The sequence below is a fragment of the Elephantulus edwardii genome, unplaced genomic scaffold (assembly GCF_000299155.1).
Source record: "Elephantulus edwardii isolate Elephantulus edwardi_28Jun2011 unplaced genomic scaffold, EleEdw1.0 scaffold00136, whole genome shotgun sequence".
Lineage (NCBI taxonomy): Eukaryota > Metazoa > Chordata > Mammalia > Macroscelidea > Macroscelididae > Elephantulus > Elephantulus edwardii.
Genome location: NW_006399886.1, coordinates 7485217 through 7499639, shown reverse-complemented (window position 1 = coordinate 7499639; position 14423 = coordinate 7485217). Strand labels below are relative to the sequence as shown.

Here is a 14423-nt window from a genome sequence, read left to right as displayed (position 1 = left end):
CCCAAAAATAAACAAACAATACCCCCTCAATCAAAGACCACTATGAGACTGTGAAGAGCTTTAGTTTGCTTGGCTCCACAATCAACAATCTTGGTACCGGAGCAAGGAAATTAAAAGACAAATTGCATTGGGAAAGTCTGATATCAGAGACCTCTCCAAAGTACTGAGGAGCAAAGAGGTCAGTCTGGAGACTAAGATGCATCTGACTCAGGGAGTAGTCTTTGTGATTACCTCCTACACATCAGAAAGTTGGACAACTACTAAGGATGATAGAAAGAGAGTTGATGCCTTTGAGCTGTGGTGCTGGAGAAGAGTATTGAATATACCATGGACTGCTAGGAGAACAAACAGGTTTTACCGAGAGAGTGTGAAACCAGGCTGCTCTTTGGAGGCAATAATTCTGAAGCTTCATTTGACTGACTTTGGATATGTTACAAGGATATGTTCCAATGCTTGGAGAGGCATGTCATGCTTGGGAGGGTGGAGAGAAAGCACAAGAGAGAAAAACCCTTGATGAGATGGACTGATTCAGTTACTAGGGTAACGGGGGTAGGTATGTCAAAGACAGTAAGATTGGCACAGGATAGAGCAGAGTTTAGCACTGTTGTACATATTGTTGCTATGAGTTTCAGGTGACTTGATAGCACATAACAGCAACAATTACAACTACAAAAACATTAATGATATACTAAATGTATCTGAAAATTAATAAGGAATGTAAAAGAAAGTTGCTATCAACTTTTGTCGTTGAATCGATTGAACATGCAACAAAAGTGCATTAATAATAATGGGTGTCTGGAATACAAAAATGAGAGAAAAAAAGGATCAGTAGTCAGAAAGCATGACTGTGATAACAGAAAGGAGGCTGAAGATGGAAAGTTAGAATTTTGTATCAATTATTTATGCAGTGCAAATTCCTTTTATAAGAAACATACACAATGACTATACACATGGACTTCATCTGATGGTTTATACTGGAATCAGATTGATTACACCTGTGGATAGAATCATTGGAGAAGCTTAATATCAGCTGTGAAAACGATGCCAGTTGCTGATTGTGGAAAAATCAACTGCTCATAACTGAAACTTAGGAAAATGAATCAAATCCTCAAGAACCAAAATTTGAGTCTAGTCCACCTGAATTTGAAAACCATCACAAGAATAGGTTTGATGTATTGTGCACTAACGAGTGAACACCAGATGATTTATGGGGGATATTAAAAAATAAATTATGAATGCAAAAGGTCATTAATGAGACAGAGGAAGAAAAGCCGGAGATGGATTTCAGAAAAGACAATATTGAAGTGTTGCTGTTATGTGCCATCGAGTCACCTGTGACTCATAGCGACCCTATTCATAACAGACCTCAACCCTGCTCTATTCTGTGCTAACTTCACTGTCTCTGACACACCTACCCTCACTACCCCGGTCACTGAATCAGTCCATCTCATCAAGGGTCTTCCTCTCCTCCACCCTGTAATGCATGATGTCCCTATCCAAGGACTGGTCCTGCCTTGGAACATGCCCCAAGTAAGTCTCACAAAGCTTCAGAATTCTTGCCTCCAAGGAGCAACATTGTTTCACCCTCACTAGGATGAACTTGTTTGTTCTTCTAGCAGGCCATGGTATATTCAATACCCTTCTCCAACACCACAGCTCAAAACCATCAATTCTCTTTCTGTCATCCCTAGTCATTGTCCAGCTTTCTGATGCATAGCAAGTAATTGCAAAGACCATGGCCTGGATCGGGTGTGCCTTAGTCTCCTGATGCTGATTGTGGAACAGACCACCAACTACTCATATGCAAGTTCAAACTGAAGCTGAGAAAAATTAAATCAAATCCACAGGAACCAAAATTTAACCTTGAGTCATAGCCAATGTCAAATGGCTCTTAACTGAAAGCAGAGAGTCCCATAAAAATGCTCATCTGTGTTTCATTGACCATGCAAAGGCATTAGACTATATGGATCAAAACAAATTTTGGTTAACTTTGAGAAGGATGAGAATCCCAGAATACTTGATTGTGCTCATACAAAACCTATACTTGGACCAAAAATCAGTAGTCAGACCAGAGCAAGGCAACACTGAATGGTTCAAAATCTGGAAAGGAGCGTGCCAGAGATGCATCATTTTTCCATATCTTTTAAAATTTTCTTTAAAACAAAACAAGAAAAACTTGTTTTTAATTCTTATTTTAACAAATGTTTACAGAAAATTTGGACTTTGATTCATTATTCTTGTACATTTTCTTCCTTCCAGTTCACTTTCTTCTCCCTCAGTTCACATCATTTATTTTATTTTTAAATATTAATTCATTGTCGCACAGTTTCCTTTCCCTACCCTTTTCCCTTCTCCCTCCCAGACCTCTCTGCAATGTGCCTCTTATTCTAGACTTTTGTCTTACATATAATGCCCAATTATGTATTCCTTTTAATCAGTTCTCTCCCTCATCTGTGTCAATATATAACTTTTCAAACTTTATGTGGAACAGATCATTTGGGAGGCTAGTTTTTCTGAAGAGGACTGTGATATCAAAATTGGAGGAAGACTCCTCAATAACTTGTGTTATGCAAATGCCACAACCTTGCTTATTCAAACTGAGAAGGTCCTGAAGCATCTACTGCAGAAGACCAAGTACAGGTCTGTGCTGCAGAGGGTGAAAGCAATTTGTTCCTTGGAGGCAAGGAATTTGAAGTTGCATCCCACGTACTTTTGTCATGTTGCCAGGAGAAGTACCTCATGCTTGGAAGGACAACGCAGGAGAGTAAGACCTTGGATAAAGTAGATTGAAACAGTGATTGGAATAATAATAACGACAGGTGCATTGGAGGCAGTGAAATTGGCTCAGGATAGGACAGGGTTCAGAGCTATTGCATATAGGGCTGCTATGACTCACAAGCAACTTAATGGTACAAAACAACAACACATCAGTTAGTATTTGTTGTTGTTGAGTGCCAGTGAGTCAAGCATAACCCATAGAAGCCCTATGAACAAAAGATCTCAACTGTGATCTATCTTATGCCATTCTCACACTTCCTGCAACACAAGAGCCAATTGCAGCAGTCACCACGTCAATTCACCTGGACAAGGGTCTTCCTTTCCTTCACTGACCCTCTATCCTTCCTTTCCATAAATTATATGGTACCAGAAAAAGATACATAAATTACATGGCATAAGAGACCAAGGCATCAGAGATATCATTGATAGTAATAGTTGGAAATTCGTTAAAAGCAGAAGGTACTAGCAGAATGTCTATTTGTATTTTACTGAATATACAAAGACATTGGACATGTTGCTCATAAGAAAACTATGCGTAACATTGAGAAGAATGTAAATTTCAGAATATCTAATTGTACCCAAATGAAACCTTTACCTAGACCAAAAATCTGTTGTCCAAACAGAGCAAGGGTTTGGACCTTGCATGATTTAAGCACAAAAAATTGTGAATCAGGTCTATATTCTTTCTCCATGCCTATTCAATCCTTATGCTAAGCAAATAATTCAAGAATATGGAGTCTACAAAAAGTTAAAAATGTGCCATCAGGATTAGAGACTCTCTAGCAACCTGAGTTATTGCAGATCGCACTATCCCACATGCTGAAAGTAAGAAGGAATTGAAATGCTTGCTGTAGAAGATCAAACACTATCACCTTCATTAGGAATTACATCTCAACATAAAGAAGACAAAACATCCTTAAGCCACTGGGCTGATAGCCAATATCACGACAATTGGAGAAAAGACTGAAATTGCCAACTCTTTCATCTTGCTTGGATCCACAGTTTACATCCTTAGCACAAGTAGTCAAGAAGTCAATCAATATATTATTGCATTAGGAAAATCTGACATTTTGGACATCTCCAAAATGCTGAGGAACAATGATATAAATTTGAAGACTAAAAGGTGCCTAAGTCATTTAAATCACTTGCTATATGTCTGACAGTTGAATAATAAATAATTTTGCCAAAAAAAAGAATTGATGCCTTTGAGCTGTGGTGTGGAAAAGAGCACTAAATATCCCATGGATAGCCAAGAGAACAACGCAGCCAGAGTGCTCTTTGGAGCAAGAATGATAGGGCTTCGTCCCACATGCACTGGGCATGTTGCTAGGAAGATATATTGCTTGCAAAGGGACATTATACTGGGAAGGGTGGAAGGTCAGCAAAGGAGAGGAAGACCTTCAACCAAGTATAATGACACAATGATTGTCACAATGGGCTCTTGTGCGTCATGAAGTGTGAGGATCATAGAGGATAGAACAAGGTTTAGATCTTTTGTTCACAGGGTCTCTATGAGTTATACTTGACTTGATGGCACTTAACAATTAAGTTCAAACTGAAGCAGAAAAAAACTCAAATGTACAAGAGCCACAATAAAACACATGAATTTAGAAATCATCTCAAGAACAAATTGAAGTATTGTAAACTAAGACTGAAGACCAGTAGTTAAGATATGACTTCAAGGATATTACCCATGAAGAATGCAAAAGTTCATTCGAAAAACAATGAAAACAGGAACGCCAAAACCAACCAAAGAGGCCATGAAACTTGCTTTAGAATACAGAGAAACTGAAGCAAAAATGGGAAAAATAATGAAGCAAGAGAGCTACAGAGAAATATCAAAAGCCCCAGAGTGAGTAAAAATATTTCAATCAAATGTGAAAATATCTGCAATTGAAAGCCAAAAGGAGAGAAAATCCTTAGTATTTTTTTTTTACACTTAAAAACTCAAGAAAAAGAAATCAACTTTTAATTTACAAAGATACTATGGTCAAAATATTTCTGGAAGTAGCATATGATCAATAACTAAGAACACTAAAAGAAATTCATGCTGCACTGATGCACTGGAGAAAGATAAGGCTCCAAGAATCACTGAGTTATCAATTGAATTGTTTAAAAACAGATGTAGCTTTGGATATACTCACTTATCTTGGTTAAGAAATTTGCAATGCCTGGCCCACTGACTGAACAAGATTAATATCTGTGCCTTTTTCAAAATCAGATGAGGCAACAGAATGATCAAGTCTTTGATCAATATCATTAGTATCACATACAAATAGAATACTACAGAAGATTTTAAATAAAATAGCTGGACCAATACATTGACTTCATCTCACATATTCTGAACATTTATCATTTCAGTGTTTAAGTTTTTGTTTGTTGGTTGGTTGACTTGTTGGCTAGGTACTGAAAACGAATGGGATGATTTCCAACTTCTTAACATGTCAGAATTGGAATCACATTTTCAGTCTGTTACATGTAAAAGTATATTTAATATTGGTCATATATTTGAAAAAATGACCTTTGAATATAAACAGAAATTAAATAATATAAAATGATAAAATAGTCATCAACAATTATCCGTAAGAAATAAGGTATTAAAGCACTTGCTCATAGCCCTAAGTTGTTGTATATCCATCCATCGCTGACCCTCCTGTGGGGTTTCAGAGGCAGTTAATCACAGAGGAGGAGATTGTCCATACTTTTCCCACACTGCAGCAGGTGGCCTTAAATCATGATCTTATGGGATTGCATGTCAGATTCTTGCCACTAGGCCACTGATATTGTTGTTGTTATGTGCCAGTGAGTCACCTGCAACTCATAGCAACACTATGTACAACAGCCCTAAAACCTGCTCTATCCCTTGCCAATCTTACTGCCTCTAACATACCTATACCCATTACCCCAGTGACTAAATTAATCCATCTCATCGAGAGTTTTCCTCTCTTGTGCTGTCTCTCCACCCTCCCAAGTATGATGTCCCTCCCCAAGAACTGGTCCTGCCTTGAAACATATCCATAGTATGACAGACAAAGCTTCAGAATCCTTGCCTCCAAGTACCAGCCTGGCTTCACCCTCTCCAGGACCAACTTGTCTGTTCTCCTAGCAGTCAGTGGTATATTCAATACTCTTCTCCAGTACCACAGCTCAAAGACATCAACACTCCTTCTATCATCCCTAGTAATCATCCAGCTCTCTGATGCATACCAAGTAATTGTAAAGATCATGGCCTATATCAGGGGCACCTTAGTCTCCAGAGTGACATCATACCTCTGACAACAGATTTTCCCAATGCAGACCTCTTTAAACAGAACCTTTAGTAGCTGTGATAAACCTTCCTTTCATCCACTCAAATCTGAATTTTCATATTATCAAATCTAGAGACTTAGAGACTATCTCTTTGAACAACCCCTTCTTTTCAGAAGTAAACACAAAACACCTTGTCGCTCAACATTCAAAATCTCTTCCACTCTCTTTCTTTAGACATTTGCAAAATGACCCCAAGGCAGCTTCCTTGTGGCTAGACTCCTGATGGGAAAAAGTTAAAAGAGGGGAAGACCTTCCTAAACAAAGGTCTACTCCCATATACGTTATGATTATTTTTCCAACATAAAACCTCATACACCAGTTATAGGAAAGTTGATCCAACAAGCATAACACATAGGACTTGCCTGGAAATGTGCATCTAGGGAGGACCAAATAGGATCCCTGGTTAGGTCTCACAGCATCTGCTCTCCGATCAGCAGCTGTTGTCCTGTCAGCAAGGGTCTCATATTTGTTTCTTTTAAATTACCCAACAGAGGTATAAAGTGGCAACTGAAAAGCTTTTGTGGTGGGAAAATGGCTCTGTGGGCAAAATTATCTCCCTTTGTTGCTAGCACAATATTAGAATTACCTTGCTTAGCAAGCAAGTTTGAAGTGTCTTCCTTATGGAGATCCCATTACCAAAAGGACATACAAGTCCCCTTCCTCCAGGCCTTACAGCTTTAGATTTCTGATGTCACAAAATTCCTAAAAATGCTGAGACCCTTAATTAGAAATAGTCTGTTGGAAAAGGGCCTTCAAGCTACATATGGAAAGGATTGGTATAGCCCTGGAGACAGGGACCTAGGCCTCTAGGAGAAGAGGGCTAGAGGTTGCCTGCCTTGGGCAATCCCAGTGACACTCATTTCTCCCGCATAGGCTTCCAGTCCAGAATGGCCCAACAAATTATTTTTCTCTGGGTGCCTCAATCCAAGGACAGGGAGGGTTTTTCCACAGAAAGGGAACCTGAGAGACTGGGGGCCAGAGCCCTGGTGCAGTGCAAGGCATCCAAGGGTTGTTCCTTGGGGGGCCAGGGAGGGACATTGGGGAAATCAGCAGCCACATGGCAGGATCCAGTGTCGGGCTAGTACTGGAGCCACTTCAGTGTCCTGAACGACCTCTGAAAATGGCAGAACACTGAGTAGGAAGGGATTAAGTAAGTCTCTTTCAATTTTATTCTGTTATTTAAGGAGTGTCTGTTATTTAATGGTCTAGTTCTTACGGGATTGGGGTGCTAACCGACAGTTGTGCCTTTAGGGCACTTCACATTCACCAGTGGCACAAAGGAAGAAAAATGGGTAACTTCCTTCTGCAGGATTCACTGCCTCTGAAAATCCACTGGAGGATAAGCTATGAGTTGGTCCCAACTTGACCATTGAGTTTCTTTTGAGTGAGATACTTTTTTTTAAATATAACAACAATAACAGTTACGTTTTCATCTATCTTAAGAATACGTGTGCTATCAAATCTTTAAAACTGAAGCACTACTTTGTTGTTGTTATTAGGTGTCATTGAGTTGAGTATGACCATAACAACTCTATGAACAACAGATCTGAGTACTGTCCTATCCTGTGCCATCCTCACAATTTCTGACACTCTCAAGCCTATTTCAGCAGTCAATGTGTCAATATAGCTGGTGAGGGTCTTTCTTTCATACTCTTTCCACTTTTCCAAGAATAATATCCCTCTTCAAGGAATAGCCTCTCCTAGCAACATATTCAAAACATGTGAGATAAAGCTTTTTAATTCTTGGTTCCGGGGAGCACTCTGGCTCCACTGTCTCCACGATGGTATTGGTGTAGTTAGGCAACATTCAGTCAACTGCTATTCATAGTGAATCTATGTACATCAGCTCTGAAACCTGCCGTATTCTGAGCCAATTTCATCATTTCCAACAGAACTTATCCCATTTCCCCAGTCACTGAGCCATTCTATCTCGTCCTGGGTCATCCTTTCCTGCTCTGTCCCTCCACTCTTCCAAGCTTACTACCACTCTCCAAGGACTACTATTTCCTCCTGCCTACATGCCCAAAGTAAGTGAGACAGAACCTAACAATTTTTGCCTCCTGTCAACAGCCTGGTTTCACCCTTTTCAGGGCACACCTCTTTGTTCTCCTGTCAGCCCTTCTCCATTACCCTTCACCAACACCACAATTCAAAGGCATTAATCTTTCTTCTATCATCCTTAGTTATTGTTCAGCACTCAGATGCACAGCAATTGTGAAGACCATAGCCTGGATCAGGTGCACCTTAGTCTCCAGAATGACATCATTGTTCTTCAGTACTCTAGAGGGGTCCCTGACAGCAGATTTTCCCAGTGCAATTTATCTTTTGATTTCTTGATTGCTGGTGTCAAGAGTGTTGATTGTGGAACCAAGCAAGCTGAAGTTATCAACAATCTCAATCTCTTCTCAATCATCAAGCTGTTAATTGGCCTAGTGGTGAGAATCTTTGTCTTCTTGATGTTGAGCTTCAGTCCATATTGAAGACTACAGTTCTTCATTTTCTGTAGCAAACGCCTCATATCTTCTTGAGTTTCAATAAGCAAAGTTGCATCTTCTGCATAACATAGGTTGTTGATCAGTCTTCCTCCAATTCTCAGGCTGCATTCCTCCTCATAAAATGCAGCCTACTGAATGATCTGTTCTGAATATGGATGGAAAAGGTATGGAGAAATGGTGGGTTCCTGATACACACTATTCCTGCTCTTGAACCATGCAGTGTTTCCCTGCTCTGTGCTGACTCCTTCTTCCTGGTCCTACTTTAGGTTTCATATGAGCACAATTAAGTATTTTGAGATTCCCGTTCTTCTCAAGGTGAGCCATAATTTGCTGTGATCTGTACAGTCAAATGCTTTGCAGTCAATGAGAAACAGATAGAAATTCCTCTGGAACGCTCTGATTTTCAGTCCAAGATAGTTTTGAGATTTTTCTTTGGAAGTTTCTGGCGGTTCCTGAGATATTAAGAACTGTTCTCCAACACCACAGCTCAAAGGCAATATTTTTCCTCCATCATTCTTTTCATTATCCAGCTCTCACATATATAGCAAATTAATCAAGTTTGAATCACTTGAGACACTATAGACATAAGATGGCAGACACATGGTCTGACTCAAAACTCCATTTTGCTACATCCTCCAAATTCTCTATTTCTGAGAAAGTAATCTTTAAATTTTTCCATTCATTGGCATATAATCTTAGATTTCTGGTGGAATAGAAACAGGAAACCATAAATCTCTATCAACCATCTTGTTAAATGGACCTAGCTCTTCCCCAAACCTCATTCTAGAGGTTTGAATTCATTTCAACCTTCCACCCATTTTTTAAGGCTGAAATGTGCTTTAAGAGGAGACTGCCCTGTAGAACCTCTGAGTTAGCAGTACAGCTTGCTTTATATCACACCATCACAGCTTCTCAAACCACTCTTGGTAAATAAAATGAAGGTTGAATAGTGTGACTATGGAATGACTTTAATAAAGGCACTCAAGTACAGGTAGTTAGAAATAAAATCACTAATAATCTATCCACTACATGGTTGTAACTATGTAAGCAAAGCATCATACACTTTATTCATAAAATTATGCTATAAAAGCACACCTAATGATGTCAATGTAGAGACTAAGTATGCCTGATTCAGGACATGGTCTTCACAATTTCTTGTTATACATCAGAGAACTGGACAACAGCCAAAAAAGACAGAAGAAAAATGGATGTATTTGAGTTTTGGTGCTGGAGAAGAGTATTGAACATTCCATGGACTTCCAAGAGGTCTATCTTGGAGAGGGTGAAGGCAGGCTGCTCCTTTAAGGCAAAGACTTTGAAGCTCCATCTCACATACTTTGGACATGTTGCCAGGAAGTCCTTGGAGAAATACATCATGTTTGGAAGGGTGGAAGAATAGTGCAGGAGAGGAATACTGTAGATGAAATGGATTGACACAGTAATTGGGATAATTGGAATAGGTGTCTTGGAGACAGTGAAACTGGCTCAGGATAGAGCAGAGTTCAGAGCTATTGTATATAGGGGCAGTAAGAGTCGCAGGGCACTAAATAGTATATAAATCAACCACAACCCCCCTACACTTGTAGGTGCTGAATATCCATAAGCTGCCAAAAGAACATACACATCTATCTTTGAGAAAATACAAGAATGTTTTTCAGAGGCAAAGATGGTGAAGCTTTGTCTCACAGAATTTTGAACACGCTATTTGAGAAGTTATTCTTTGGAAACAGACATCATGCTTGGAAGGTGGAGGGTAAGTGAAGGAGAAGAAGACCCTCAATGAGATGGATTTATACAGTGTCCATGGCAACAGACTCAAGTATGTAAAGGATAATAAAGATAGTTCAGCATAGTATAGGGTTCAGATCCATTGTTCATAGAGTCGCTATGAGTTGTACTGGACTTGTGAGCAGTTAACAACAACAGGTAAAACTTGATAAAACTTACCATATATGTTTGGTCACAAATGCAAAGTACTTGGTTTTGAGCTATTCATTTTATAATCAATATTTTATAATTTATTTTAAGCATTCAATATTGCTTTCAAATATAATTAAAATAATATTTAACTTGAGAACAAGCAAATATGTTCCATGTCTCCTTTTGCTTACAGTCAAAACTAACTTATATTTTCTACATTACTAATGAAAACTGACTGTAATAACATTAATTCTATAATGTTTATAGTTAATGTCTATTGAACACATATACATTTGCTATTGAATCCATATCTTCTTTAATAAAATATATTTTCTTTCATTATGAAAACATTAATAAAAATGTTATATAACATGTATACTTTTAGTAATTCTAAAAGAATGTGTATCCTGTACATTTTTTGTGAGAAGAGTCATTTAATTTTGAAAATTGGTTTTCGGATTGTTTTGCTCACAAATGCTGAGTAGCTCAATATGAAATATGGATAAGTAGGTTAATTTTATTTTCAATAACATTATTCCGATGAGAGTAAAGGGTAAATGCATTTACTAAGGATTTATAATAGGACTCACACTGCTAAATAAAAATTAATAATGTCTGTTTTATTAGGTGAGTTTAACATATTTGACCCATAAATTTTCTTAATATTGATGTACAATGCTGCCAGACTCAAAAGGTCAATAATGTGCAATATGTAGTTATTCTAATTAGTGGCTGTGCAAATATTGGTAGAAATAAATATATAAATGAGAATATAATGGGCTAAGGAATTTCTTAATTATATACAAAGAAAACAAGATGGTAACTTCGAAGACTGCTAGTCTTTTCTGAGTTTACCAAAAGTGTTGAAAGCATGATAATCCCATATTTTATTTAGCTTTCTGAGTTTTATAAGTATAAAGAAAAGAGTAGCTGTGAAAACACATCATCCTAATCAAGGGGGGAAAAAAACCCAAACATACAAAGCAAAAGATAATTTTCACTTGTCTTAAATCTTTTCTTAGAAGTAAAGCATGAGGTGGAAAATTGAATAGCAATGATTTATTGCATGATCCTAAGGGAACAGGCAAAAGAATAAAAGGTGCAGCATAGAGAAGGCAAAGTAGTTGTGCAAAGATCTGTTTTCAGCTGAAGTTGAGCTCTCCTTTGGGGACATCTCGAGTTTATTATGCACTTCTAAGTAATCACACACTTGAGATAGGGCAATGTCAGAAGAGACTGAATATTGTACTAGAGCGCTGAGAATCCAAAACAAAGGGCAGAAATCAGGAAATTAAGGAGCTGAAGAGAAGATTTCAAAGGTCAGCTCAGGAAGATAAAGTGTTATAATGAAATATGCAAAAAGCTAAAGTCAGAAAATCAAAAGGGTTGAAATCACTCAGCATTTCTAAAACTGAAGGAGATGACAATACTTAAGGATGCTTTGGGCAGAGTACTGAAAGATCCAGAAAGCAACAAAAGAAGATGGAAAGAGTACACAGAGTCACTGTACCAAAAATAACCGAGACAGGTATTTCAAAAAACAACATATGTTCAAGAGGCAATGGTGATGAAGGAGGGAGTCCAAGCTGCTCTAAAGGAATTGACCAAATAAATAAATAGCCTCAGGAATTGATGGAATACCAATATTTCAACAAAAGATGCAGCCCTGGACATGCTCACCAGGTTGTGGCAACTGAGTGGAAGAGATCCATATTTATTCCCATTCAAAAAAAGGTGATCAAATAGAGTTTGGAAATTATAGAACAATAACATTAGTATCACAATATCACTAGTATCTTGCTGAAGATTATCCAAAAGCAAGTGGAACAATACAATGACAGAGAACTATAAGAAATACAAGCTATATTTATAAGTAGTTATGGTACTAGGGATATCATTACCAACGTCAAATGGATCTTGGCTGAAAGCAGAGAGTATCAGAGGTATGTCTATCTGTGTTTCTTTGACTGTGCAAAGGCATTTGGCTGTGTGAATCACAACAAATTGTGACTAACCTTAAGAATAATTGGAATCCATGAACATCTGACTGAGCTCACATGTAACCTATACTTGGAACAAGTAACAGAGGTCAGAACAGATGAAGGAAACACTGCATGGTTCAAAACTAGGAAAGGTCTGTATCAAGAATGCATCCTGTATCCATACATTTTCAGTCTGTATGCTGAACAAATTATTCAAGAAACGGGACTTTATGAGGAGGAATGTGGCATCAGGAATGGAGGAAGACTCATCAACAATGATGACACAACCATACTTGCTGAAGCTGAGCGGGACCTAAAGCATTTTCTTCAGAGAGTCAAGGACGGTAGTTTGCAATATGGATTAAAGCTCAACATCAAGAAAACTAAGATTTTCGCCATTGGGCCAATAGGCAGCATCATGATAGATAGAGAAGAAGATGAGATTGTTAACAATTTCAGCTTTATCACATCCACAAACAACACTAATTAGAACTAGAAGTCAGGAAATAAAAAGATTAATTTCATTAGGAAAATATACTATTAGGGTCCTCTCTAAAGTGCTGCAAAGCAAAGATGTCAATCTAGAGACTAAGATGCCTGACCCAGAGATACTTAGAGACTAATGCCTGATCCAGACCATGGTCTTCACAATTACTTGCTATTCATCAGAGAGCTGGACAACCACCGAGGAAGACAATGACCAAGATAATTGATGCCTTTGATCAACAAAAGAGATGGAAATCAAAACCACAAAAAGATACCATCTAACTCCAGTAGCAGTGGCAAAGTTTCAGACCAGCAAGTAATAAATGTTGCAAAGGATATGGAGCAATAAAAACTCTTAGACAATCTTAGTGGGATCATAAAAATTATACAGCCACTCTGGAAGGCAGTTTGGCACTTTATAAAAAAGCTGAGCATGGAAATTGCATATGTTCCATCTTTTTTAATGCTTAGAATATGCCCTGAGAAAATTAGAACTGGGACACAAATGGAGATTTGTATACCAATGTTCATAACTGCATTCATTATTCACCATCACAAGAATATGGAAACAACCCAAATATCCAACCACAATTGAATGAATTGAGAAATTGTGGTATATGCACATGATGAATCTATCTCATACACTTGAGGCATGTAGCCAGGAGGGACATGCTTCAAAGGATATCATGCTTCAAAGGGTCAAGGGTTAGGGCAGGAGAGGAAGACCTTAGATGAGATGGATTGACACAATAACTAGAATAATGAAGGTAGGTATGTCAAAGACAGTGACATTGGTTCAGGGTAGAGCTGAGTTCAGAGATATTGTGCATAGAATCACTGTGAGTGGTAGTTGACTTGACAGCACATAACAACAACAAATGAGTGAGGAATTTTGCTGCCAACCCAAAAGCAAATGGCTCAAAGGCGTCATTGGCTTATGGCAGAGAGAAGAGTAATCTCCTGTACTGTTTACAATCCCTGAAAGCCCACTTGAGGATCAAATATGGGTCAGTTCTAACTATATGAAAGTGAACAACAAATTCCAGTTTATCGTTGCCTGTGTGGTAGTGCAACACACTACATCAAGGACATAGGGGCATCATATCATACTCTAGAGTGAAAAAGAAATCACATATGATATGTATTTGGGCTTTATATTAGATTCCTTTGTTTCTAAAACAAATGATCACAAACTAAAACTTAAGTATCATGGAAAGTGCAGAAAATGTTGTAAAAATCAATAATTTAATTTTATTTGAAACGACAACCTATTACCATTGGAGCAGCAGTAAGAAAATAAACAATGTATCAGATTAGGAACATTTTCTCCACATACCTCTTTAAAGGATGATGGATCTTCAGCAGAATCTTGCTTGCATGTGAAATCAATGACACTGTTCTGTAGTTTCCACACTCAGTTGGGTCACCTTTCTTTGGAATGGGAACAAATATA

General features: G+C 38.1%; 1 pseudogene; it reads left to right on the top strand.

Moving 5' to 3' along the window:
* Positions 1-4502: 4502 nt before the first annotated feature.
* LOC102872207 overlaps positions 4503-14423 on the top strand; it is a 62386-nt pseudogene continuing 52465 nt past the window's right edge.